Genomic DNA, 27,228 nt, shown 5'->3' with positions numbered 1-27,228 from the left:
CGAGAGTCTTCAAAACACCATTCCAGTTTGTCTTCCAAGAAAGCCGGGTCTCCGGTGAAGGCTAAGACCGTGGAAGCCACAATTCCGATGATGAGAGTGCGAGGCTGTCAAAGTAGAGTGGGGTGGGTCCTGGGTTGCCCCTTTACCTGTTGGCTAATCAGCAATCTCTGCTGTCTTTAAAAGCATTGAATTCGCTCCAGTCTTTGTTGGGGCAACTGGACGCGAGGCTGCCACCACCTCCGAGTCCGGCGGTTTGCGGTTGCCATTGCCGTTGCAGATGGGGTTGGGCCGTCCAAGTCATCCTGAGGAGGGGGGAATGACCTGATTCCGACCCAGAGTGTGCTCCGCATGACACCCTGTCCACAGTGTCTTTGTCGCCGACGAGGGACAATGCCTGGGACACGGACCCTGAGGTGGAGCAGCCCAGAAGCCTGGCACATCCATCTCCGCCAGATGATATTGGGGCATTCCGCGCCATGATGGCAAAAGTGTGTCAAGGGTTTGGGCTGGCACGTGAAGAGGAACATAGGGATTGCCTTCTCTTCGACCATATGGGAAAGCGACGGAAGGCTGTCTTTTCTGTTCCAATTCTCGACCACGTGTGGCAGGAGGGCCTGCGCACGATGCACCATCTGATTTCTGAGCCTGCGGTGAAGGGTCGGCTGGAAAAGAAATTCAAGGTGCCTGAGTCTACCCCTAGATGACTCGTGTTGAAACCCGCACCAGAGTCTGTGGTGTTGGCGGCAGCTGGCTGTAAGGCCTGAAGCCACACAAATGTGTTACGCCCCCGGACAGTGAGGCCAGGAAACAGGACACGTTTGGGAAGAAGGTCCTGACAGTGGGGGCTACCACTGTGAAGGCTGCTAATTCCTTGGCAATTATGGCCAGATATGATCTGGAAATGTGGCACCGGCTGGCCCCGATTCTTGACGATCTTCCGGAGCAACGCCTCAAGGAGGCAATGCTGTTAGTTCGAGAGGGGGAGGAGGCCTCCAACCACAGCATCAATATTGCAGTGGACCTTGCAGAGTCAGGGTTCAAGCAAATTAATAATGAGGTGGTGCTCAGACGGCAGGCCTGTTTGAAGTGTATGGATTTTCGTCCAGAAGTCCATTATAAGGTCATCGATATACCCTGTGAGGGTGAACACTTGGTCAGCCAAAAGATTAATGAGGCGCTAAAAGGTATGAAAGAGTATACCGCAAAGTCTTTGGGTTCTCTGCATGGGGGTCGCTCTTTTCGCTCCTTTCAAGCTTTGTGGGGCCTCAGGCAATGCCCAGTTTGCCTCCTCCAGAGATCAAAGTTACGAGCGATCCAGTGACTCGTCTCAAGGTTATCAGCGATCAGTCCAGTCAGCTCAGAAGAGCAGGGAATTTCAAGCTCAGCGAAAGAAAGGTTCACAGGCCTCGGCTGCTAAAGGAAGGCAGTCAAAAGTTCAACAATGACTGCCATATGGACAATCTGCTGGGGGGCAGGGTGGCAAACCATCTCGACGAGTGGCAACGGACATCAGATTGCTGGGTGCTGGACACGGTATGTCTTGGCCACTCAGAGATTTGGTGTCCTCCCGTCCCTATTCCGCCGTTGTATGTGGTGCAGCCGTTGTATGTGGTGCAGCCGCATATTCCAATCTTGCGGAAGGAGGTGGTGCTCATGCTAGAGAAAGGGGCGATGGAACCTGTTCCGGTCGTGGAGCGAGGCCAAGGGGTGTACTCCAGGTACTTCGTCGTGAAAAAACCCAATGGCAAATTGAGGCCTAAGATCTATTCTAGATCTTTGGGCGTTGAACAAGAATCTGCAACACCTGAAGTTCAAGATGCTCACCCTTCAAGATGTCATCCGCTTGGTGCAACCGGGCGAGTTCCTAGCGTCGTTAGATCTGCAGGATACCTATTTTCACATCCCAATGAGGGGAAAACACAGCAAGTTCCTGCATTTCAAGGTCAGAAAGGATCACTATCAGTTCCGGGTCCTTCCGTTTGGCCTGAAGTCTTCCCCCAGGACGTTTATGAAGTGTCTGGCTCCAGTGGCTGCCTACCTCTGCAGGGAGGGCCGTCATGTGTACCCCTATATGAACGATTTGTTGGTAAGGGGTTGGTCGCAGGAACGGACAAGAGAGTCTCTCATGGCGACCATGGGCCTTGTGCAACGGCTGGGATTCGCCGTCAACTTTGACAAATCATACTTGACGCCGTCCAGGGAATTGGTGTTTCTTGGGGCGCAGTCTCTTACCTGGGACAATCTGGTAAAACCTTCTAGCGAGTGAGTGGACAAGTTACGGTCCAAGGCAGGCACGTGGAGAAGGGGTACAGTGGTCTCGGTCAGAGGTTACATGTCGCTGTTGGGGGCCATGGAGTCATGTATCCCTCTGCTTCCCAATAGCCGCCTGTTCATGAGGCCGGTGCAGGAGTTCCTCACAGACAGGTGGTCTCAGAGTTGGGAATTGTCGTCAGACAGCCTGGTGGTCAACGAGGGCTTGGTGAACGCCCTTCGGTGGCGGACTTGCTCACCCAATCTCGTAAGGGGCATGCCCTTGCTGGAGCCGGAGTTCCAAGTCACGATCGTGGCAGACGCCTCCCAGGTTGGGTGGGGGGCACACCTCGACGAGTCACAGGTTCGAGGACTTTGGTCTCAGGAGGAGACTTCATTGCATATCAATGTGCTCGAGTTGAGGGCGGTGCACTGGGCCCTGAGGTTGTTTCTTCCGCGTATTCGCAGAGCGGTGGTGAGGGTGTTGACGGACAATACCACCACAATGTTCTATTTAAGAAAGCAGGGCGGCATGAATTCACAAATGCTGTCAAAGGAGGCACAGGACGTTTGGCATTGGTCTCTAGCTCAAGGGATTAGTATTGTCGCTTTCCATCTTCCCGGGGTTCTGAATGTTCAAGTGGACGTGCTCAGCAGGGACGCCAGTCAGCTGCATGAGTAGGGGCTGAAGGCGCAGCAGGTGACACGAATCTTCCGGCAATGGGGGTCTCCCCGCTAGACTTGTTCTCTACGATGGAAAACAAACAGTGTCCAGAGTTTGCCAGCAGAGGGGCTCATCCAGAGTCGATGGGGGACGCGTTCTCGTTCCCGGGCCTCTTTGCGTATGCGTTTCCCCTGATTCGGAGGACCATCGAGTGGGTGCAGAAGTACCGGTGCAGGGTGATTTCGGTGGTCCCGTTCTGACCTAGGCAGACGTGGTTTTCAGATCTCCTTCATCTGGCAGTGGAAGAGCCGTTTCGTTTGGGAGTGGATCCAGATCTCCTGTCTGACGATGGCAGGGCGTGGCACCACGATCCGGCATCTCCCAGCCTGGCGGCGTGGCTCCTGACCACTCTGAGTTCGGGCAGCTAGGGATCTCCAGGGAGTGTAGCCGGATCTTGGAGGCAGCAAAGGCCCCCCCTACCAATGTCTCATATGGTCATAAATGGGCGAGTTTCTGAGCCTGGTGTGAGGGTCACCCTGAGATAAAGCCGTTGGACGTCTCCACGTATCAGGTTCTCCCGTACTTATTACACCTTGTGAAAGGGTGCCTGGCGTTATCCTACATCAAGGTGCATTTGTCTGCAATTTCTAGGTTCACAAGAAGGCGCTGTGCTGCTCCTCCGTTTAGTGATAGTTTGGTGAAACATTTTCTGAAAGGAGTTTTAGGGACATTTCCCCCGGAGAAAGGGTTTCCACCGGTGTGGAGCCTCAATATAGTTCTTTCAGCTTTGATGAGACCCCCATTTGAACCCATGTCGATGGCTTCTTTGAAGTTCCTCTCGTGGAAGCTGGCGTTTCTGGTGGCAATTACCTCGGCCAGACAGGTGTCCAAAATGCAGGCACTGGTTATTGACCCGCCTTACCGGAGGTTCATGAAGGACAAGGTTCACCTGGCTACTAACCTGCACTTTATCCCGAAAGTGCCATTGGCGTTTCACAAACTTGCCTCTATTGCCTTACCCTCATTCTTTGCTAATGCATCCACGCCGGCAGAGAAGGCCCTTCATTCTCTGGACGTTAAGAGGGTACAAGTTTTATCTGAACCGTGCGCTGGACCTCCGAAGTCGAAGCAGCTGTTTGTGACATTTGGGCCCTCCAACAAGGGGCAGGCTATTTCCAAACCGGGACTTTCCCGGTGGGTTTCATCTACAATTTCATTTTGTCACACAAAAGCAGGCAAGCCATTGATGAGTGCTTCGAAGGCTCATTCTACGCGGTCCACAACGTTGTCGGCAGCGCTATGGTGTGGGATACCGCTCGTAGACATTTGTCAGGCAGCTTCCAGGGCGGTGCCGCATACCTGCACCAGGCATTACTGTCTGGGACAGCAAAATGTGGAAGATGTGCAGGTGGGACGGGCAGTCCTCCAATGCCTGTTTCAGTAAGGTAGGCCCTGCAGCTTCCAGGGTTTTCTGTTTTGCTCTATCACTTGTTGGGTTTATTGACTCATGCATGTGATAAGATGCTATTGATTGGCTTGCCTGTGTTACACTGCCACACATTGGTTATACTGCTTTGTAATCTATTCACAGCATGTGAATACATGAAAGATCCAATGCTGGAGAAGGGAGTTGTTTCTTACCTGTAACTCCATTTCTCCAGCGTTGGTATCTTTCATGGATTCACATGCACCCACCGGCCACCCCTGCAGGCAAACTTGGGTTCCTTCTACTTTGGAGGTTAAAATCTGAAGGGATGCTGCGGGGGCAGGGCTATTTATAGCAGACATCCTATTGGCGTGCCCAAAAGCACCCAAAAAGAACGTCGATAGGACACTAAAGTGTCAAAGTTTTCCATAGGAAAACGCTATGTTAAAGTTACAGAGAATGCCCAGCCTGATGACGGGAAATATTCACAGCATGTGAATCCATGAAAGATACCAATGCTGGAGAAATGGAGTTACAGGTAAGAAACCACTCCCTTTTCACTTTATTGAAGAGAAACACCTGTGGTTCCGCTCTGTACAGTAATAAGAAAGATTTAAAACACTTGGGGCCCGTTTGGATTTCTTACCTGCACCTTTAAGGTGGAGGTAAAAATAGGTGGATTTTCTGCAAAAAGTATGCCTAAAATACTACTCCCGGTATTCCCATGGAACACTACCAATAGTATTTGGTCAAACCCTGAATTGGGCGGATGGCACATTCAACGGTATTTGCCCATTTCTGAAGATTTTACTGTTAGCGCCCAACGCTGTATGACTCCCTAATTCTGTGATCATTTTCCATTGTCTTGTCCAGAACACATCTCTTATGTGACCAACAAAAAAGACACATGCAAATCAACACCAGATTCAGATGTATAGATGCAAAGTGACTTTAACACAGATACATCTTTCCACCTATACAAAGTCACAGCTACACTAAAATAAAAAAAAACATACACACTCTCCACCTTATTCTAAAACACACAAATATAATAGGCCAATCTTGCTCCCTCTCCATCACCAGGTCAAAGGTGTATTCACCTTGTAGTTGTCTTTGCTTCCATATGTTGATATATGCAGATGACTTTCCAAAAAAGTGCAACTTGGCAGCACAAAAACCCTATCCCCTCATCGTTTTTCGCTCTGTGTTGCCCAAGTGCAGATCCCATAGGCACAATTACAAGCAAGACCCCGACCACGGCTTCTTGTCATGACTGGCAGAGGCTGACTGGCAAATGAAGGTGGTCTACTGTCTAACTGTAAGCCATGGCAGTGGAAGGTAGTGATGGGCAAAGAATGGGCTTGGTGTGATGGGCAATTAAAGGGTGTGACTGGCAAGGAATTGGCGACTGAGAAATGTGGGCAAGGGAAGGGGGACTAAGTTATTAGTTAAAGGATGGAGCAAAAGGGGAACGGAGGTCTGTAAGAAACAGGGGGCCATTTAGTATGTGGTGCAAGGGAAGAACACAAGAGGATGATGGGTCAGGAAAAAACGGTAAATGAGATGAAGTTACACACATATGAAATGTAGATCAGCAGATTGACTGTTGCTGAGATACGTCTGACCTGCATGCCACTGCACCCTATTGTGGGACTGCCTTGACCCATTTTCTGACTTAGTGATCCATACTTGCTATGAACATATTTTTCAATTACTACTTCTCTTATATTTTTTGAGGTTGCTTTATCATGTGACTTGGTGATTTGAAAGTACACACAACTATGCAGACTGAGATTATAATTATAGAACATTTTCATTATAAATATAATCTTAGTCTGTTTCTCAGATCTATTTGCCTCAGGATACAGCCCATGAATGGGCATCCCTCTTGTGGATACATTGGTGCTTTAAAAAACAGATTTGTTGAACAGTATGCTAGTTTAGCCATGGAATAACAACTTTGCAGAAAGCATTATAACATTGAGGATGGAATAGGGGAAGATTAATTTGCCCCTGCTTTCTGAACTGGAAGCTGCGCAACCAGGAAGACACAGCTCAAAACCCCACCTTGCACACTTCATACATTATGTAATCCTGAGCAAATCACTTTTCATCACTGTGCCTCATTTTCCTTAACCATCTGTAAACAAAGCCTCACTCATATGGATTTATTCTCTATAGTGTTACTCTACGAATAATTATAATTTTCACAGTTTATGTGAAGCATACTGGTGAGGAGGCAGGATGACAAGTGTGGGTCTTGTATTGTCGAGGGTTACACATGGTGCAAGTATGGGTTTTGTCTTGTGGGCTCGAGAGACAGGAAGCCAGGTAGGATCTTTAGCCATACAAGCTCATTTTTGGCTTGCAGAGCAAACCCAGACCCCCTGGCTCAGCAATGGCTCTGCTCCATCAATATATTCTCGAACTTTGCCACCTCTTTACATTGTTCTAAAACTGAAGATGGGTTGGGATGGGAGGAGATGTAGCATGCTTTTGAATTACAAACCGCAACACAATGAAAACTGGGCTCAAATCCCAGCTCTCCCATTTCACCAATTATATTATCATGGTGAAATAATTGTACTTGTTTGGTAAGTGGGAACATTTCCATGGGTCTGGGTCTCTTTGAAACCACAAACATAACTGAAAAATATGTGCTGCCTACATGAAAGTACAAAACAATTCTGGCACAATCTAAAACATGCACTGGCACAGTTGATCGTTACAAAACACATCCCCAAACATATCAAGCAAGATGTAGCACCCTGACAATTGCAACCCTTAAAATATCTGTCAGGGCGACAGTTTATACAAAATAAATCTTGGCTATACCATTTGTGCAACACGTGTGATCTTTGGCGCATACTGATACATCTGTGTTGACTATTTTACACACTGCAAATATTTTATCGGTGCTGTGAAACTAAAACATTGTGCCCATGCAAATATGTTGCATCACAAAACAAGTGCCCCAAAAGAGCAGTTAGGGTTTTTCTCTCTCTCACACACACACACAGACAGACACACACACAGACACACTAAAATGTAGCACCCCGACACTCGCCACCCTTGAAAAGGTCATTGACTCTAGTACTTTGTCCCAATAAATCGCGGCTATAGCGTTTGCGTAACATCTGTGATCTTTGGCCAAAACTCAAATACTAGCATCACATGCATACATTTGAGATATTTCATCAACTATCAGTGCTGTGAAGCTAAATCACTGTATTGTGTGCATGCAAATATGCTGCATCACAAAAAGACAAGTGCCCCAAAAGTACAGCCGGGGGTTTATTTAATGTTTAATTTAATGTTTGGAACGGCTATATGAGCGACTGGGTCCACGTTTTTATATTGAAGTGTCTGATTGATTGTATGAGTGTCTGATTGATTGTGTGAGTGTCTGATTGATTGTTTAGCGGCGCTATAAACACAAAACACTTACAAAACCATTTACACATTTTCAATTTCTTCCAAAGCGTAGGTAGTCAAACTCTGAAAAACACACACACAGAAATAGAATCCAACGCTATCAACATCTATGCGCTATCCTGGCCGACCTGCATAACCACAGAGCATTCTAAGTAAACTATACATTTTCAAACTAGTCATTAAAAGCACACAGCTGTTTAGTTAAACATGCACAGCCTGTCACAGAAAGGGCCTGTCTCATGGCATGAACCAGAAAGGTTACAAAACTACAAAAACAATGCATTAAAGTATTGAAATACCCCCCCAAACGCACTTTTGTGCTGTTGTTGAAATAAAACTCAGAATAAACAGCAGGGCCAGCTACTAATTAAAAGTCTCTGCAGGGGTTCCCCCAGTGTCCACAGACCCACGATCAAATCCAGTTGATAAGCAAGGCACCCCACAGAGTTGCAATCAAGTATCCAAGGTCAATTAGCCGGTGTCCCCACGGATGCATCAATCCCGGGCTCCGACACTGTGGTCGTCAGTAACTCATGCTGGAGTCAGAGACCCCTTTTAAGAGGTGAAAGCTCAATGTTGTTTCATCATCAACAATGCACAGATTTATGTATTTCTGTTTAGTTTGCAGAAATGGGTTTCTTATCAACAAAATGCAGCATTCCATTTCATGCATACTGCTTCCTATGTGTTATAGCAACATCTAAAAACAACCTCACGTCTGCAGATGCTTCCTGGGACCAATGCTATTTTTCTTATCAAAAGAAGCAAAGCATTCTCTTTCCTGCATACTCTGCAAGAATTAACAAGTGTCACCATAGCTTGTAAATAGTTAGCTTCCTGTATCCTTATAGCAACATCTAAAATTAAGTACACCCTGCAGCTACTTCCTGTACCAGCCTTCAGTCCCAAGTTAAAAATAGCCTTGCTAACCACCATTGGTTTTAGCTGGTAAACATGTATTTACATGGGTGGTTTTGTTTATACAGCTGGCACAAAGACCCTGTATTCCTGCGAGCTAAATATAAACCCCATCTGCCGATGTGTATAGAATGCCGATCTGTGTGTCAGCAAATTCCTAGGATTCCCCAGGCCTTGCCATAGATCTAAAACCCCCTTGCAGTGTTGATTCAAAGCACTTTGGTGGGTCACAGAGGGACACATGTATGCCATGAGTGAGATGCTGTAGAACCCTTAGAAACTATAGTTTGACTTATGTACAGGCTCTGGGAAGCACACTTTACTTACAAACTGTGTTTCATTATTTACACTGTGTATCAACGCCAGTTCATACAAGATTGGTATACATTTTTATATCAAATTTGATACACATTTTTTGCTATCACAATTTTGGGGAAGTTTATCGAAAAAATGTAAAGGAATATTTCATGTAAAAAAATATGTTAATTTTTATAGACATTTCTATATAAAAAAAATATTTCAATAATTTTAATATATATTCATGATTTTTTATATACATTTTTATATCCAAAAATATGTTGTATTGATTTTTATATACATTTATATAAAAAAAGTTATATATTTTATATAACAATTTGATGTCACTAAGATATCAAAGTTGTTTAATATTTTCTGTTTCCTATATAGTTTAGATAAAAAGTATCAGGGTGCTATAAAAAATGTTGGCCGGCTTACCAACTCGATATAAAATGTATATCCCCTTCCTATCACAAGGGGGTGGAACCCCTCTGACATCAGCAACGCGTCACTCTGCAAAATCCTAGATTCACAGTCCCCTTCTTCAGAGCTCACTTCACTCTTGGTGCTCGACCGAGCAACACCGTCGATCGCTACTCCCATCTTTATATAGATTTTATATAAAATGTATATTCACTTATATCAAAACTATATAAATTGGAACATACTTCCTATAAATATACATTTGATATAAAATCGTTAAACATTTTTGTATCAAATTTATTACGTTTATATCAAAGCACATCAAAACGGGGCAGGACTAAGACCAGAAACAGGGGTTGTGTCTACCTATCAAAATTTAACATGAGACAAAAGGGGGCACCCTCTACTAACAAATTCTCTTTTCCCACCACCCTCTTTTTCCTTTCCTTCCTCTTACACAAAATCTTGGCATCAACATCGAGTCATCCTTTTCCTTCCAATTTCATTTCTTCAATAACACTTGCTCTTGTTGCTACAACTTTTTCAATATTTGCCGTATTCGTCCCTTGTATGTTTTCATGCTAATAAACTTCTCATCACTTCATCAATCTTTTCCTGTTTTCACTATTGCTCTGACTTCTTCATTCTGTCCTCCTCTAACCTCACTCAGCTTCGCTCAGTCTTCAACTCTGCTATTCGTCTTCTCTTGTCACTCAGTGTCCTTTTCTCTTCGGTCCATCTTTCTCCTCCCTATGATTCCCATCTCTTATTCCACTTTCTCTGTATTGTTTTTAAATGCCATGATGACCTTGCCTGTCCATACTTTCTGCTTTGGTCTCTGCTTATTCTCCTAAGATATAACAACAGTAAGTGCAGTAGACCAGGTTATATGATGGTCGATAAAGGGTATGAGGAGAAGAGGTACATTAAGCAGAATTTTTGTTGGAAAGCCATGTTTTTGTTTTGGCTCTAAAAGTCCAGAAGGAAGGTTCTGCTCTAAGGTTCAATGGCATAGCGTTCCATAGTTTGGCAGCTAGGACCGGGAAGCTGGAACCACGTGTATTTTTAGGGAGAATTTGGGGACGGATAGGCAGTGTGAATATGGTGTTCTAGTTGGTCTGGTTGATGTGTGATTGTGGAACTTGTCTGCCAGGTATTTGGGCGCGTCATTGGAGCAGCATTTATGGACGATGACGAGGGATCTGAGAGTGATTCTGTCTCGTACAGGGAGCCAGTGTGCATCTTGTCTGATGCTGGAGATGTGGGCGTGTCGTGGGATATTCAGGGCGGCTCTGAGGGCATTATTTTGAAGTACCTGTAGTTTGTTCAGATTGCGTTCTGACGTGCCGAGAAAGAGAGTATTGCAGTAGTCAATTTTTGAGAGCACTAGCGCTCTGGCTAGTGCAATGCAACTAGAGGGTGATAGGAAGGGTTTGCAGGGGTTGATAAGCTTATTTGTATAAACTGTGGATGAGGCTGTGGCGTTCACCTGTCTTTTGAGCGAGAGAGTGGAGTCTAGATAGACCCCAAGGGTTTTGATTTCTTTAGCTACTGTGATTAGGTTACAGTCTATGTTGATAGAAGTGTAACGGGGGTCTAGTTTGTTTAGCCTTGGTTGGGAGACCCGACAAGGAGGAGCTCCGTTTTCTCATCGTTGAGGCATAAGCCATGCTATGCCATCCAGGCTTGGATCTCAAAGTATAGGTTGTTGATCCTGATGGAGTCCTCATCATAGCACCCTGATAGGGTGATGAGAACCTGGGTATCGTCAGTATAGTTTGTATATGTGACACCCAGGTTATCTAGGCGGTCAAACAATAGCTTAGTGAAGATATTGTATAGGGTCATTGAGACGCACGAGCCTTGAGGGACGCCACAGGTGATGGGCATGGGGAGTGCTGAGGCCCCCGGGGAGAAGACCCGGGTGGTTCGGTTGGCTAGGAAGGACTGGATCCAGGCAGTCACCTGGTTAGAGAAGGCCGATGAGGTCATCTGATGTTCCGTGAGGATCTGATGGTTGACGAGGTCAAAGGCTGCTGATAGATCTAGCAGTAAGAGAATGGCTAGATTACCCTTGTCCTTTGTCTCGTCCATCTGGATTTTTAGGTCCAGTAGGGCTTACTCTGTTCCGTGTCTTGGCCTAAAGCCGGATTGTCTGAGGCCCATGAGGTTGTTGTCTTCCAGGTGCTTCTGAATTTGCAGGTAGGCCACTCTGTCTAAGATCTTTAGGATGTAGGGGACGGTGGTGATTAGCCTGTAGTTGGTTGGGTTATTGGGGTCTAGATTGTTTTTTTTTAGTAGTGGCATGACCCAGGCCTCCTTAAGGCTGGTCGGGACTGAGCTTGATTTGAAGGATGCGTTGATAAGGGCTGTTATGAAAGGGGCCAGATTGTTAGCGCCTTCCTGGATGATGGGAGCTGGGCATGAGTCCCCTTGGCATCTGGATGGTTTGAGGCCCTTGATGATGATTTCTACTTCTTTAGTGGATACTGGGGAGAAGGAAAACGGGGGGCAGGTGGGTGTTTTGGGGGATGGTGGATGGTTTGTTTTTTTGGATAGATTAAGCTGTTTCTGTTCGATTTTGGATTGTAACATGGTGATTTTGTCTGCCAGGGCTTTTTGGATCCTCTCACACCAGTCTGCATCTTTCACACAGGTTTCTGCCAGCTTAGGGGGGGATTCGAGTTCCCAGAGGATGTTGAAGAGTTCTTTTGTTTTGGATTTGGCGCTCTCAATTCTGTTGTCGTATGTCTCTTTTTTGGCCTTGAAGATGGCAGTTTTGTAGGTGGTGGCTGCTATCGAGAGTTGTGTTTTGTTGGTTTGGTTTGGTGTTTTTCTCCAGGTGGCTTCTGCAGCTCGTTTTTAGCTCCGGTGTGAACCATTTGTTCATGTGGGCTGCTGGTTTGGCTTTGGTGAGTTTGACGGGAGCGATGATATCTATTGCTGATTCTAGCGTTTTATTGTAGAGGTCCGCAAGTTTCTCCGCATCTAGATTGGCGTAGTTTGCGGGGGTAAGATGTTGTCTATAAGTGGGCGGAGGTTTTGCAAGGTGATGCTGCGGTTATTCCAGGTGAGGGTTTGTGGGATGATGTTGGTGGGAGTGTTTGGTTGTGACTTCCCTTGGCTGGAGAAGGAGATGGCATGGTGGTCAGACCATGCAATTTGCTTGTTTTTAAGGATGGCCATGGAGCAATTGAGATCCGCTAACCAGTCCAGGGTTCTACCTTTGTTGTGGGTAGGGGCTGTGATTCTGAGCTTGAACCCTAGTTGGGAGATGGTGTTTTCCAAGGAGAGCGCATTGGCATCATTTGGATCGCCGAGACCGAGGTTGAGGTCGCCTAGTAGGATGATTTGGGATCCCGTTTTGGTATTGGTGGTCAGGAGGTCAGATATCTCTTCCTCAAATGTGGCGATGGGGTCTGGGGGTCTGTAGAGTAGGTGTAACAGTACGGTTTGTGTAGCAGAGAGTTGAAGCTTGGCTGACAGAAGTTCTGCAGACCGGAAGCTGGGTGGTAGGGTTAGTCTAAGGCCAAGAGATGTTTTGGCGATGAAGGCTACTCCTCCTCCTTTACCTGTGTCCCGGTCTTTCCTCAGTATTGAATAACCTTCTGGGATGGCGAGGGATAGAGCTGGGCCTGCTGCTTGGTGCAGCCAGGTTTCAGTGATAGCCAGGAAGTGCAGGTTGTTGGCGGAGATGACGTCTGCGATATCTAGTGCATGGGCGACCAGGGAGCGGGCATTGATGAGGGCGCCCTTGATCAGTGGCTGTTCGGAGGTGCCCGAGGGGGCTGTTTGGGTGTTGTTCAAGATTTGTGTGGTGTTAGCTTGAGCTTGGTTGTGCTTGGGATGAGGGGAGTGTCTTTTGGTGGGTGTCTTGGGGGTTATGAACCCAGAGCCGAGTCTCAGATTTCTGTCTTTCAATGGGAATGTGTTCCAAGGAGTGGGTGGAGCAGCATATCGGCAGATCCATTCTATGGGGCTCAGGGCGCCGTTTGGCTGGTCAATAAGTTTGGACTCGAAAAACCCCATAGTTGAGGTGTGTGAGGGATTGTTAAGAAAGGAAGAAGGCAATGTGCACGGAATCTCACAGTGTACAACTTTGAATCTAAATATGTGCATACAAAACCCAAGACTTGTGTATACTAAAACCCAGGAGAAACAATAATACCTATATATGAAAAGGAATGTGGGGTAAGCACTTAGAACCTCCTTATGACTGAAAGGAAAGTCGGCAAACTCCTTACCCACTATGCTATTACAGATACTGACAGCGCTAAACCCACGTAGAGGGCAAGCAAGGACAGGATCTGTGAGCTGACACTCTGGATGATACAGAATAAGGAACTTAGAAACTGTACTCACGAGGACCGGAAAGACCACTTGAATGTCAGTAAACTCACGAACCCAGTTGATCAAACAGGAACCCTGAAGGCTATAACAGCAATGGGTGGAGGAAACTTAATACATACGACCCTAGTCAAGGGGCGAGTAGAAATAGTGATATAAAATAGTGAGGAAACAAAAGGGCATTTACACTGGGACTAGTTACAATAACACCCACACCTAATAATCCATGGGAAATGAATGCAGAAGTGAGATGGAAAACATGGAATGGATCCCAATAGAAAGTAAGGATCAGGAGCAGGGAAAATGATATCACAAAAGGAAACCTTGAGGCAGGAAGCTAAATCTATAAAGGGAAAGACTAAAGCATCAGGTTTTTCAGTAGCAAAGGACAGCAACAAAGAAACAGAAAACACAGGCGAATTGGGCAGCATCAAAGGGTAAAGCACAGAGACAGGCTGCCTGCAGACAGAGGAAGACAGAAAGGGAAATCCAGTGAGCAGAAATCAATTAAGCACAAGAATCCGAAATCCAGGGCAGAGGAACAAGAAACAGGAACTGGGCACTAGGCACAAAAGCTAGGAACAAGGAACAGGAACTAGGAACTCGGCACAAACGCTAGGAATGGAACAGGAACTAGGTACTAGGCACAAACACTAGGAACAATGAACAGGAACTAGGTACTAGGCACAAAAGCTAGGAACAAGGAACAAGAACTAGGTACTAGGCACAAAAGCTAGGAACAAGGAACAAGAACTAGGTACTAGGCACAAAAGCTAGGAACAAGGAACAAGGGACCAGTCACAACAGGACTGAAGCAAACTGAGGCTTTTAAAGCTGCTTAACGAGCACACCCCTCAGGCGTGCCGCCTGCTGCACCTGCAGCCACAGGTGTTGCCTATCCTCCACCCAGCCTTGTCCTGCAAGGGAGGAGGTGAAGCAGTGAGCCAGGCATTCTGGGAAGCATAGTCATTTGATTAAAGTAGCAGTAGCATGCTGGCTGCCAAAAACCTGGAATGGATCCGGAAGGGAAGTAATTTGGGAAATAAGGTTTTAGCGCTCCCAATTCATCAGGACACTGTAGCATAAGGTTCGGAGGAAATGTCCAGTAGGGAATAAACCCCAAAACATGCCCCCAAGTGGCGGGAACGGGAGCGAAGGGAGCGAGCCGTGACAGGGATGTTGTTGGGTTAGGGGTGATTGTGGTCGGGGTTAGGGAGGGTGGTATTGTTGAGATGGAACAAGGCGAATGTAGCCGTTAAGGTGAGAGTGGCTAAGTAGAGGTTTGCCATGGGTGGTCAGTGTGAGACCCGGGACTTGGTGGCAATAGACTAGTTTGAGGTGGATAGAGAGCAGGCTAAGTCAAAAATAGGTAAGGTGGGCAAATAGTCAAAATCAGAACAAGGTACAATAGGCAGCAAAATAGGCACAGTGGTCAGCAGAATAGGCACAATGGTCAACAAAGTGCAGCACAGAGTTAGTAAGTGAGACGATCACAGATTAGGCTAAAAAACATTGTATAGGCGGCTAGAGACCAGTATGGTTACAGGGTCTATGTAGGTTTGACAGTCACAGGTTATGCTAAAAACACTATGCAGGCGGCTAGAGACTAGTATGGTTACAGGGTCTATCTAGGTTTGACAGTCACAGGTTATGCTAAAAAAGACTATGCAGGCATGTAGGAGCCAGTGTAGTAGTAGGGTCTGTCTGGGTTTGAGTAATCACGGATTAGGCTAGAAATCTTAGAAATCAGTGTGCAAGCTGCAAGGACTAAGTACAGGAGCAGCAGCAGTACATCTCAGTCATAGCATTGCAATGATATGCATTTTGGTAGTACCAGGGTGTAAGTAAGCTAGTAGTTATTTGGCAAGTGTAAGGTGCATACAAGATACAATATCAGAGTTTAGCAGGTAATACCACTATGAAACCAGGCAGCAGTGTACAAGGGCAAGAGTCTGGCATGTGGGCAGCAGAAATAGTGACTTTGAATTAGTTCCTTGCAGTGTGCGAACAACAAACTGGCGGGGTGGACAGCACAACAGAGGTTGCAGTGGAAAGTGTCTGATCATGAGCGTTGGTAGGCTGCTTACCTAGATATATGGGCATGCATGAGTAGGAACGGAGTCTAAGTTGTCAATGTTTTTTTTTTTTAATTTTATTTTATAATGTTTTTATTGGCATTTGGCATTTACGGTTATATTCCGGACCATTACAATCATGGCTTGTATCGATACATGAATTACATACCACTTATGCCTTATTAGTTATGGGTAACATTGAACAGCGAACAGAACAAACAAGAGGAAAGAAGGGAAAAGAAACAAAAGAAGTAACAGTGATAACAGTGACTGTCCTTTGATCTCTGAGTTATTGTGGTCTTTGCTTATGGAGGTGAACCCCAGTCTCTATTCCGTTGGGCTCTGACTGGTCTTCGTGGTGCGCGGGGGGGGGGTAGCTTGTGCAGGATGGATGCGACAGGGTGCGGATTTGGCCATTGTGCCATTTGTGGGTGGTTGATTCAGGGGGGTTTATAGGTCGACGAGAAGATCATGTCTCTCAGAAGGGTCTTCCAGGCCTCAAGTGTGGAGCTCGAGTCTTCCCCACCCCGATTACTTCCCTCCTCCCATGCTCTAGTTTCTGCTATCGTCCATCTTTCCATCTCCCTGATCCAAGGTTCGTACCTGGGGCCTGCTGAGGATTTCCAGGCCATTGCGATCATTCTTTTTATCAGCACACATGCTATGTCCATTAGTTTCACCAAGTGCTTGATTTTGCTCAGCCTCGGGTAGGTGCCTAGGAGGCACTCTTTCGGTGTCCATTCATATATCTCCAGGCCAGCTTTCCTACAGGTCTGTTCAGCGGCGAACCATAGTTTCTGAGATTTAGGGCAGGTCCAAAACATGTGGATCATGTCAGCGTGGTCAGAGGGGCACCATGGGCATAGCGGGCTGACTCTGTCATTGAAGGTGGATATTCTGTGTGGGGACATGTAGGTCCTATATAGGACATTGAGCTGTATTAGCCTGAATCTGGCGTTCCTAGATATCTCCTTCGGGTATGCTAGGGCTCTAGACCATTCTCCCTCCGTGATTTCGGTCCCCAAGTCGGATTCCCATTTCTCTTTCAAACGTGTACTTCTTGGGTTAGATCTGTCATTTATTTGGGTGTATAGTCTTGATGTTGGTTTCCAACCGTCGCTAACTCCATGCATCTCCTGGATCAGGCGTGTGTTTCGGGTTCCTCAGGCCACACATTCCATTTCTTCTTGGCGATAAATTTCACCTTTTGGTACCATAGGTAGTGGCTCGGGGTGAGCCCATCGTTTCCTTGTAGTGATTCAAAGTCTCTGAATTGCCCTTCGTCGAACATGTCTCCCCACGTGTAGACACCACAGTTCTCCCATCTCCTCATTGTTGATAGGTCATCGGGGACTACACATACGTCAGCTAGAATGGGAATCTCGGGTGAGTATGGGTGCTGCAGTCCCAGCATAGATCTAATCTTTTTCCACACCTGTCGACCCACCTGCACTATTATGGGCTGGTCAGGAGGCCCTATTTTGTTGTTCCATATTAGTTCTTTAGGATGCAGGGGTGAGGTCAGCTGGCAGAGAAGGTTCGTCTCAGCCGAGGGCTCATCGCTCATCCATTTGGCGACATGTGTTAGTTGTGCCGCCAAATAATATCTTTGGAAGTCGGGTAGCTGGATTCCTCCAGCGGAGTAGGGAAGTGTGAGGATGTTCAGTGTAATCCTGTGCCTGGTTCGTCCCCAAAGAAAGTCTCTGATCAGGGATTCTAGCTTCCTGAAGAAGGATGGGGGAATGTAGAATGTTATATTGGTGAAGTAATAGAGAAATCTAGGTAAAATTATCATTTTAGATATTGCAGCTCTGCCCATCACTGATAGCGGTAGTTTTGACCAAAATTTGATGGATCTCCGTACCCCCGATAATGCGGCTTCAGTGTTGCATTCGTGAGTGGAGATTGGTGTGTGCTTGATGGTGATGCCCAGGTAGCGGAAGGACTCAGCTTGCCACTGAATCCCAATCTCGGGTAGCTCTTCTGTGCTCTTTCTCCTAAGGCCAGCCAGAGGGAAGGCGGATGATTTCTGTCGACTGAACTTTATGCCTGAGTACTTCGAAAAGTTATCTAAGATGTCTAGAGCTATCGGGGCATTCATCTGGGGGTCACGAAGGTATAAAAGAACATCGTCTGCATACAGGGAAATGATGTTATCTGTACCACCAATACTTATGCCCGCATCGAACAGCTGTTTCCTGAAATAAATTGCCACTGGTTCCAGACCTAGAATATATAGCATTGGCGAGAGCGGGCATCCTTGTCTGGTCCCCCTCTGAATAGCCCAGGCCCCCGACACCAAGCCCCCTGTCTTAACTCTTGCCACTGGGTTATTGTAAAGAACCTTGACCCATCGGATGAAGTATTCGCCCATTCCAAACTCTCTCAGGGTTTCGATTAGCCACTCCCAGTAGATCGAGTCAAAGGCCTTAATGGCATCGAGCGAGAGTACTGCCAGGTCTTCTTTGCATTCCTCTGTCTGTGCCATTATGTGCTGGAGCCTTCTCAGATTGGCTGTAGTATTGCGTCCGGGGACAAATCCGCATTGGTCCACATGTACCAGGGAACCTATCACCTTTAGCGAGTATGGTCTTAAGAATTTTGCTATCATAGTTTAGGAGCCCAAGTGGGCGATATGAGTCACATTTTTCAGGTGGTTTGCCTGGCTTGAGCATCGGCACTATGAGGGTTTCTCTCATGGTGCCTGGTAGCGTGCCTGTCTCGAATGCCTCCGCATAGACTTCATGTAGTATGGGAGAGAGGATCTCTTCGTATGCCTTGTAGAACTCGGGGGTAAGGCCATCGGTTCCAGGGGTCTTGCTTGTGGAGAGGGACCTAATCGCCTCGGTGATGTCTTCGATCGTGATGACCTCTCCCAGCATATTTCTTTTTTTTTTTTTTAAATCATTTTTATTTTCAAAATAACACAATACAAACCAAACTTGCAGCATTATACATTGCAAACTGTAAACATCAATTAATACCGTATTACTGCACTTAAAACCTCCCCCTCCCTCGGGAGCTTATCAGCCTTACAGTTCTGTGTACGCTTGGTGCGGCCGGGCGCCGCCCCTCCCGGAAGCAGCAGGGTCCATTTCCGCGCCAAAGAGTCCCGTGATTAACATTCTCCAAGCCGCCAGGTTGCCCATTTCTTCCTCCCCACAAATACCACACGCTTCCTGCCATACCCCCGTTTCAGCCTCCGCCCACTTCTGCAGGTCCCGCCACCATATCTCTATTCTTGGCCCATGGCGTTGCTTCCAACTCATAGCTATCCTTCTCTTAGCAGGTACATATGCCAGGTCTCTCAGTTTCCCAAGATGTTTGGTGTTCCGTGGTCTAGGGAACCCTCCCAGGAGGCAGGCCCAGGCCGTGTCAATGCGTAGCAGAACCCCCTTATCTGCCAATTTCTGTGCCACTTCCCCCCAAAAGCCTTCAATCACTGGGCAGGACCAGAACATATGTGTCATGCCTGCGTCTACTTCATCGCATTTCGGGCATGCTTGTCTGCCTGCCTTCGCAAACTTAGCTATTCGCTTCGGGGTCATATATGCTCTGTGCGTGATGTACAGCTGTATTTGCTGCAATCTAGCATTCCTGGACACTTTCTTATGGTATCCCATGGCCCGTTCCCACATCCCATCAGTCATCTGTACCCCCACTTCCGCTTCCCAGTCAAGCCTCAGATCCATCAAATCCTTCCCCACCCGGGTCATCACCACCTCATATATTCTAGAGATCTCATGCCCGCCCTCTGATATATCATATATCGTTCCGATCAGTGCATCTGGATCTTCCGCCAGCACCGTCTCTGGCCAAGTTTTGCGGATGATCTGTACCAGCCTTAGGTATGTAACATATTGGCCCCCGTGCAACCCTGTTTCTTCACCCAGGTCTACGAATTCTCTAATGGCCCCATCCTGCCATATGTCTCCCAGTGTGGCCAGTCCAACCGTTTCCCAATATGTCCTGATAATTTTCCTGAGCTGGCTGTCCCCCATAGCTAGGGAGACCAGTGGCACATGCGGGGAACACGGGTGCGGGCTCTCAATCAGCTGGCACATTCTACGCCAAATTCTCCACCCCAGCAGCAACATACCTGGGCATCCTTGCAAGTCCGACCTAGGGACCCAGACAACCTCTTTTAGATAAAACGGGGCGCAGTCCCTCCCAACCAGCCTAGACTCAGGAGTTTCCTCATCAGAGAGCCATCTGGTCACGTATTGCAGTTGGCTGGCCACATAATAGGCCTCAAAGTTTGGCAGCTTGATGCCTCCCCTATCGTGGAAATTTTGCAGTTTCCACAAGGCTACCCTGTTGCGGATGCCGTGCCACAGGAAGTCCCTGCATACACTATCAAGTTTGACAAAGAACTTCCTGGGTATGAAATATGGTGTATTACTGAAAAAGTGCAAAAGCCTGGGCAGGACCACCATTTTAAGCATCGCCCCCCAGCCCACCATTGCCAGCGGCAGCTTCTCCCAAAACCGCATACTCTCGCGGATTTTCTTTACCGCCGCCTCGGCATTGTGCAAGTGTTCTTCCTTCACAGCATGATATACATCGATTCCGAGGTAGCGGAAAGACTCAGTCGCCCAGGGCACGGGCAACACCGGCAACCGTTCCAGTGGGACTCCAATAAAGCTCCCCAACGGAAACATGCTTGATTTGCTGGGATTAACCGCTATGCCGGACAACTCCGCATACTTTCCCATGACCTCTAAAATGTACTAGAGGTTTTCCTCCGGACACCTCAGGTACAACAACAGGTCGTCAGCATATAAGGATATCAAATGGTTCTCTCCCCCCACCTCGATGCCAACCAGGTCATATTGCTGTCTGAGGTACACCGCCAGGGGCTCCAGGGCCAATATGTACAGCATCGGGGACCAGGGGCATCCCTGTCTGGTGCCTCTGCTAAGTCGCCACCTTTTGGATATCACAGATCCCGTGCGCACCCTGGCCAGTGGCTCGCTGTACAGCAGTTTCGCCCACCTCACATAGCCAGGCCCAAACCCGTACCTCTCCAAGGCCGCCAGCAACCACGGCCACCTCACTGAATCAAATGCCTTAACTGCATCTAGGGACACCACCACCATCTCTTCATCGCTTCTATTCCCCTCTTCAATCACTCGGTGAAGTCGCCTGTGATTGTGAGTTATGTTCCTGTTGGGGACATAGCCCGTCTGATCCGGGTGTATCAGTTTACTGATGACCCTACGTAGCCTGTTGGCCAGGACCGCCGTAAGGATCTTGCTGTCCTGGTTCAGCATCGACAGCGGCCTATAAGATCCACAGCTTTGTCGGGGTTTATTAGGCTTGGGGAGCGGCACTATCAGCGCCTCTCTGAGCGTTTCCGGTAACCGACCCTTCTCGAAAGATTCATTGAACATTTCTAGCATCGGGGGGAGTACCTCTGCTCCATACACTTTATAAAACTCACTAGGGAGTCCGTCCGTGCCCGGGGTCTTACAAGTGGGCAATCCCTTCACTACCTCCTCCAGTTCCTCTAGTGTAATAGGCGCGTCCAGCTCCTCTCTTTCTTCCTCACTAATCCTGGGCAGCTCTATATCTTCCAGTGTAGTTCTGATCTCTGCCTGATTTTCTCCCCCTATGTCCTCATACAGTGCTTTATAGTAATCAAGGAAGGCTGCATTAACTCCTTCTTGGGTGTCTACCTCCTCTCCGTCCTCTCTAACCATCATCCTGATCGGGGGCCTAGGGGTTTCTCTCTTATATAGCCAAGCCAGTAGGCGGCCAGTTTTGTCTCCACCCGCATGCTGCCTCTCAACATATTTCCTATAGTTAAGGTTACAAAGCCTCTCCCAAAGCTCTGAACACCGCTGCTGCAGCTCAAGTACTAGGTCTGCATCCCCTCCTGCCTTGTTACATTCGCGCTCCAGTTGTCTCTCCGCCTTCTCTAACTCCATCAGAACCCCACCCTGCAGGCCCTTCGACTTGGAAATAGCGTCCCCCCGTAACACAACCTTGAATGCCTCCCAAAGTGTGCCCGCCGAATCTACACTGCCCGTGTTAACCTCAAAGTACCGCTGGATCGCCTCCCTGATGTCCTCCCTAAAAACCGTGTCCTTAAGCGCCTCCGCACGGAGGCGCCATGTAGGTATTCGTGCACGAGGGCGGCCATATTGCCAGGTCAGCACTAAGGGCGAGTGGTCCGATAGGACCCTCGCTTTATATTCAATTTGAGTGGTCGCCAACACCACTTCTGACGTGGCAAAAAAATAATCCAATCTCGTGTGTAAGCTCTGTGGGGCAGAGTAGTGAGAATACTGCGAGGTACCAGGGTATTTCAGTCGCCAAACATCCGCCAGCCCAAAGTCGCCCAGTAACGTCTGTAGTACTCTGGCCGCCGGGGTGGGCCGATCAATCCTATCATCGGACCTATCAGCCCTTGGGTCGAGAACACAGTTAAAATCCCCTCCCCAAATAATCGCTCCCCCCACACATGTGCCCAGACGGGTGCATAGGGTCCTGAAGTATGCGGCATCATTCTGATTGGGGGCATATGTGTTAATAATGCAAACCTCTCTATCCTCCACCAGGGCTCTGAGCATAACCAACCTGCCCTCCGTGTCCACCTCCTGCCACGTGATTTTGAACGGAACGTGCGGTGCTACCCAGATTAGCACTCCCCTGGCATAGGCAGAGTACGGGGAGCCCACCACCATGCCACTCCACTTTTTCTCAACCAGTTCTAACTTGTGTCGGTTCAGGTGTGTTTCTTGCAATAGTGCGATGTCAATCCTCTGCCTTTTGAGGTACAACATAACTTTATTCCTTTTTAAATAACTATTAAGTCCCCTAACATTCCAGGTGACAATCTTAAGGTCTCCCATGGCAAGCTCGTTCCCCCCTGTCTCCCATGTAGCGACCCCCAACCGCCCCCATGACACAGCTAACATTTTGGTCCAGTAACCCCTCATATAAGCTCAAACTCCCTTCAACTATATACACAACTAAACCCCAACTCCCCTCCCCTCCCCCCACCCGTACCTTCCCCAACATCACACACCCCAACTGCTGCCCAGCTCCAGCTTCAGAGCTCAGGCACCCCCACATCTAGCTCCGCAAACACCGATCAGTGAACGGAGCCCAGTAGGGTGAGGTCACCCTAGTGGTCACCCAACTAAAACTATTGTGGGGTAAAGAGTATCGCCCCGTAAGGCTCCCAATCAAATAAAATTTCACAGTGTCCTGACAAATAGTGTGGTCATCTGACCTTCTTTACCGAAAGTGTCACACCGACTATATTCAAGTCCCACGAGCCACGCCATCTTGCGACGCCATGTTATGATTCTCGTGTCTCCTCCGAGCCCTTTCTGGGCCGAACTTCTGGTTCCTGGGGGCATCCATGCGCATCGAGCCATCCCATGGCATCCTCCGGAGTTTCAAAAAACAAGGTTTTATGTGCATGGAAGACCTTCAATTTTGCAGGATAGAGTAACATATATTTGTGGCCCGCTTCTCTCAGCCTCCGCTTTACAGACCCAAAGTTCATGCGACTACGCTGTACAGTCAAAGTATAATCTGGATAAGCCGTGATGTTTGCCGCTCCTCTCGTGATCGTCCCTCCTTTGCGGAAGTATTCCAGTATTCTCTCCCGGTCGCGGTAATTAAGGATTTTGGCGATCACAGGCCTAGGCGGGTTCCCGGGAGGTGGCCTCCTAGTTAGGGCTCTATGTGCTCTTTCTACCGCAAATCCTTGAGATAGGGCCCCTCCAGATATCTCCTGTAGGAGCATGGATTCGATGAAATCCGTAGGGTCGCGGCCCTCCATCCCCTCCGGTAGGCCCACGATGCGGATGTTATTGCGGCGGGCTCGTCCCTCAGCCTCCTCCGCTCTGCTCTCCAGGTTGCCCATCCTTTGTGTCAGGGCATGCAAGTCGGCCTTTTGAGTGGCGCAATCTGCTGTATTCGGGCCAACTTCTTTTTCAAGGGCCTCCGTGCGCTCCGCCAGGGTCCTGACATCTTGCCGTAGCAGATTAACGTCCTCTTGGACCTCTCCAACCTTGCGATCCAGTGCAATCTTCAGTTCCGTAACGGCCAGTTCCAACTTGGATTCCCAGGCCGCCCTCAGTTCCACAATCGCCGCCAGGATTTCTTGGTTGGTGCACGAAGATGTCGTGCCACTCCCAGCCAGCGCTTCCTTACTTTTGGTAGTGTCCTGGCTCGGGGGAGTTCTAGTGAAGTCATCTAAGGTAGGCTGTTTCCCCTTCGGCCGCACCGTCCTGTTCGACATGGCTCGGAAAATCGATCGGTTGCTAGAGTAGCAAGTTTGTGTACAGTGCACCGTCACAGCTAGGCCACCGCACAACTCACCTCTATTCCAGTCCCGGGCCCCGGTCGGCCATTTTGAGTCGCCCTTTGTTCACGGAGTCTTTTATCCCATAGCCACCGATCTCCGTCGCTGTTAATCCGATTCTCTCCAAAAGTTCACAATGCGTGGCCAATACTTTCACACACCATCCTGTGTGTCGTCGGTGGTCAGCGATACGTCGTACCGCACATATTTGCCCGGATCGTTGCAGGATCTCGGGAGCTCCTCCAGGACGCGTCTTCCTACATGGCTCTCGTAGCCACGCCCCCCCTCTCCGAGCATATTTCTTTGCTCCGGGTTCAGTTTAGGTAGGTCTACTTCTTCGAGGGTGTCTCTTATGTCTGCCTCGGGTATAAGGTCACTGTGAGCATATAGTTCCGCATAGAAGTCAGTGAAGGCCTCATTTATTGCTTGTTGTGTTTTGTGGATTGTGCCATTACCGTCTCTGATCTCTGTAAGAGCCTGCTTCGGATGTTCCTTCCGGCACAGCCAGGCTAGTATCCTGCCTGGTTTATCCGCCTCTTTATGAGCTTTCATGGTGCGAGTAGAGAAGTCAAACTTCGAGAGCCTTTCCCATGCTGTTCTGCATTCCTCCCTGATCTCCCTCAGCTTGCTCTCTGTCTCAATTGTGGGAGGGGAATTGTTTTCGAGGTGCTTGATCTTTTCCTCCTCAGCCTCTAGTTCCCTTCTCAATTGCTTCCTGATTCCACCCGCATCAGCAATCACCTCTCCCCTTGTCACCACCTTCATTGCTTCCCAGAGAGTGCTCCATTTTTCCACTGATCCCTTATTGATCTCTATATACTCCTCTAGTTTCTCGGCCAGATGGTCCTTGAATGCAGGGTCAGTTAATGTCTCCACTGGCATACGCCACGTTGGGATAGGAGGTAGGGGGGTCGCAGGCAGAATTGCACTATTAGTGGGGAGTGATCTGAAATTGATCTGCCTAGGTACTCTGCGGACTCGACCTGGGGGGTCAGCTCGTCGTTTATAAAGAGGTAGTCTATCCTGGTGTGCAGGTTGTGGGGGGCCGAGTAGAATGAATATGATCTGTCAGTGGGGTGAAGGTCTCTCCAGGTGTCAACCAAGTGCAGGTCTTCAATTGTTCTGTGGAGGGCCAGAGCAGAGAGGTTATTGTTTGATCGTGGTGTGGTGGATCTATCCATTTCCACATTAATGACGCAATTGAAGTCGCCTCCCCACAGCAGGTTGTGGTCCCTGTGGAGCATGAGTTTAGCGCACAGCTTCTTGATGTAAGAGGGTATGCCATGCTGGGGGAAGTACGAGTTCACTATGCATATACGGGTGCCCTCCAGCATGCCCCACAGCAGCAAGTACCTGCCTTCGTTATTCTGCTCCACCCCCAGCTGTTGAAATGGTGTGTCTGGGCTCACCCATGTGTACACTCCTCTTGCATACTTCGAGTATGATGATCCGTTGCCTTGGCCCCCCCAGTAATTTGATAACTTATTTGCAGAGAGGTGTGTTTCTTGTAGGAGTGCGATTGATATCTTCTTCCTCTTTAGGTAAGAGTGTATTCGATTTCTCCGGAGGTAGGACCCCATCCCCCTGACGTTCCATGTGATTACCCTAAGTTTTGGTGCCATTGTTTGGTTGCGTTAATTGTTGAGGAGGGGTTTACGACCTCTTTGGGGCTTGTTCGCTTGTTATTGTGAGCCATGGTCTGTTCACTTTGAGTGGAGTGATTAGCTCCAGTGGTTAGTTTTGGGTTCGGTTCCATTTGGTCAAAGGTCCTCAGAGTTAGGGCAGTCAGAACGGTAATAACTTGTGTGGAACAGTTAAAACTGGTGCACCCAGCGACTGACACAACGGTGGAGTGCTCAGGTGCTCCCGCGCTGCCTGTCCCAATCCGGGTGTCTGGCGCGGGTAGGTGTGTGCTGGCAACTGGCCTGCACTGGTCTTTCGTGGGGTTGAGGTCCGTGTGCATGCGTGGGAGATCGGGCGAGCCCCGCAGTCTTTTAGCTTCTCACATTGTAGTTTTGCTTCTTGAGATTGGAGTTTCTTGACCTCTCAGGCAATTGTGGAAGGGTGCAAGCACCTGTGTCGGGACGTGTGGCCCTCATCCTTGGGTACCTTCGTTAAGTTTCCCGTATGGGGATTCAACAGGGATCTCAGCCAGGTTATTGTGTTCCATCCACATGTTAGCCGCGGCTGGTGTCTCTAGAAATATTGCTTTTCCTTTATAAATTACCTTCAACCTGGAGGGATATAGCAGCATATATTTTAGGTCTAGTTTCCTCAGCCTGGCCTTAACTGGGACAAAGGAGTTCCTCGCTCTCTGGACCGCCTGAGTATAATCGGGGTATATCGTGATTCTTGAGTTGCCTTGTTTTATCTCTCCTCCCTCCCTTGAAAACTTCAGGATCACCTCCCGGTCTCGGAAATTGAGGACCTTCGCTATGATGGGGCGAGGGTAGGAGCCTGGGGGCGGTTTCTTCTGGAGCGATCTGTGTGCTCTCTCTATGGCGAAGCCCTGTGAGAGGTTTGCCACCCCGATCTCCTGTTGGATTAAGGATTCCACGTAGGTCGTCGGGTCAGCAGTCTCTGTCCCCTCCGGTAGGCCCAGTATCCTAATGTTGCTGCGTCTAGCGCGGCCCTCCGCTTCCTCGGACCTCGCCTCCAGCAGGGTTACCTTATGTTTAAGTTCTGCAAGTTCTGATTTCATGGCTGCCGATTCGGTTGCCATGTCCTCTTGAGAGGACTCCACAATGGTGACACGTTCAGTTAGGTTGCGAGCGTCTTGCCTTATCAGCTGGATGTCAGCTTTTACTTCACCTATCTTCGTGTCTATAAATGATTTTAGGGCCTCAATCGCCCCTAGCAGCTGATTGTGTCTGGTGTCCGGGCTATCTCGTGCTGCTGAGTCATCTGTTGTAGTCTGGGCGGTGGGGTGAGATTTCGCCGTAACAAAATGATCTAGGGTGGCATTTTTGGCTTTGTTTCTTGCTGCTGCCATGATGGGCTGTCTCAGTTCTGATTGGGAGCGCAGGGGATTCCTGTCGGGGCAGGCGGCCTCTCTCGTCTTTTCTGGCTT

The sequence above is a fragment of the Ambystoma mexicanum genome, chromosome 3q (assembly GCF_040938575.1).
Source record: "Ambystoma mexicanum isolate Mex_15411 chromosome 3q, UKY_AmexF1_1, whole genome shotgun sequence".
Lineage (NCBI taxonomy): Eukaryota > Metazoa > Chordata > Amphibia > Caudata > Ambystomatidae > Ambystoma > Ambystoma mexicanum.
The sequence above is the reverse complement of the archived record's forward strand: the minus strand, read 5'-3'. Positions refer to the sequence as shown.